The sequence below is a fragment of the Cynara cardunculus genome (assembly GCF_001531365.2).
Source record: "Cynara cardunculus var. scolymus isolate 2C chromosome LG 2, CcrdV1, whole genome shotgun sequence".
Lineage (NCBI taxonomy): Eukaryota > Viridiplantae > Streptophyta > Magnoliopsida > Asterales > Asteraceae > Cynara > Cynara cardunculus.
This window is the reverse complement of record NC_037529.1, coordinates 59,099,773-59,101,615: the sequence shown is the minus strand read 5'-3', so window position 1 is coordinate 59,101,615 and position 1,843 is coordinate 59,099,773. Positions and strand designations below refer to the sequence as shown.

The window sequence follows — 1,843 nt, the reverse complement described above, 5'->3', positions numbered from 1 at the left end:
TATTTTGTATTCTGTTTGGATTCACCTTAAAATCAAACAAAAGTCTTCAAAATCGTCATCTAAAATCATCTCTTTCATTGGACTCTAATCTAACTTTGGCTACAATCTCCGTGGACGATAATCCGGTACTTGTACCACTTTATTACTTGGAAAGACGACGTTGGGCCGTATTGTATAATTGCTTTGTGGCCCAATTTCATTAAGTCTAAAGGTGTGAAATATAACCGACCAAGTTTTTGGCGCCGTTGCTGGGGATTGCTTCGCTAAAGTTTTATTTTGAGTAAATTAAAAGATTTGATTTTTCTTGTACCATTAGAAGTGTTTTTAAAAGTGGTGTATGCCACAGTCACATCGCGGAGAATTTTTCGAATTTCATCCCGACATTGAGAGAACGTTGCTCCATAGGAGGAGGGGTCAAAGAGCATTTTTTGCTCTACTCCCTTCGAACATGGCGTTACCTCCCTCAATCATTCCGGAAATACCAAATTTGGAAAACCAACCGCCAAGTTTTGAACCAATTCCACCATTCCCGAACTTTCAACAAGGACATCCACATCATGATAATGATAATAATTTGGACACAGAATCGGACCATAATGAACAAAGAGCACAAACTCCGAACATCATTATTTTGGTAAATTCTAAAAATGGAAGGATCATGGATTATGCTATTCTAGATTTTGAGCAATTGAATTCCGGGATAGTTAGACCACATATGACCGCTCTCCATTTCGAACTAAAACCGATAATGTTTCACATGTTGCAAACGAATGGCTAATTTGCCGGATTACCTTCGGAGGACCCACACTCGCACTTAAAATCTTTTATGGAAATCACTGATGCTTTTCTGATCCCGTGAGTGTCAAGTGACGCTCTCAGACTCACTTTATTTCCATTTTCATTAAGGGATCGGGCAAAAGCATGGTTTAATTCTTTAACTCCGAGTTTTGTGCCTTCGTAGAGTAACATGGCAGAAAAGTGTCTGCAAAAATATTTCCCACCAACAAGGAACGCTAAGTCCAGGAATGAAATCTGTCTTTTTAAACAAATGGACGATGAGGCTGTTCCTGAAGCGTGGGTAAGGTTCAAAGAGCTGTTGAGAAAATGCCCACACCATGGCATTCCGTATTGTATTCAAATTGAGACGTTTTACAATGGGCTAAATCCCATGGCAAAATAAATGCTCGATGCGACTGCAAGTGGAGCCTTCACAGCTATGACCTATAATGAAGGATATGAAATCCTGGAAAAGATATCAGCAAACAATGGGCACTGGGCCGACCCACGTGCTCAATCACAGAAAAAGACTGCTGGGATACATGATGTAGATGTATATACTGCATTAACAGCTCAGCTTACCTCCATGACCAACATGCTGAAAAATTTAACTTCTAGTCAGGGAGGACAGCAAGCTGCTAATACACCAGTCCCATCAGTCCTATCTATGTAGTGTGTGTGTTATGGTGGGGATCATTCATATGAACATTGTACTCATAATTCTGAATCAGTAAATTATATTCATAACAGAGCTAACCCCTATTCCAACAATTATAATGCCAGTTAGAGACAACACCCGAACTTTTCTTGGAATAGTCCAAGTTTAAATCCACCAGTCCATAAATAACAAAGAACTTCCAATTTCCAACCACAACATCATGGAAACAGTTCTAACTCTCAAACTCACCAACAAAGTTTTCAAACCAAACCTCCTCCACAGATAGAATCATCTTCTCTGGAAGCAATGATTAAAGGACTTTTTGCACATGCACAAGCTCAAAATCAAGCTTTGATTAATCAACAAAGTGCAGCCATCAGGAATTTAGATACTCAAGTCAGTCAACTT

At 39.3% G+C, this 1,843-nt stretch overlaps 1 non-coding gene across 1 annotated transcript; it reads right to left on the bottom strand.

Annotated features, from left to right (window-relative positions):
- Positions 1-1,015: 1,015 nt before the first annotated feature.
- On the bottom strand, positions 1,016-1,122 carry LOC112508380. Its single transcript, XR_003068752.1, has one exon. It is a non-coding gene; the product is annotated as a small nucleolar RNA R71 (small nucleolar RNA).
- Between the last annotated feature and the right edge of the window lie 721 nt (positions 1,123-1,843).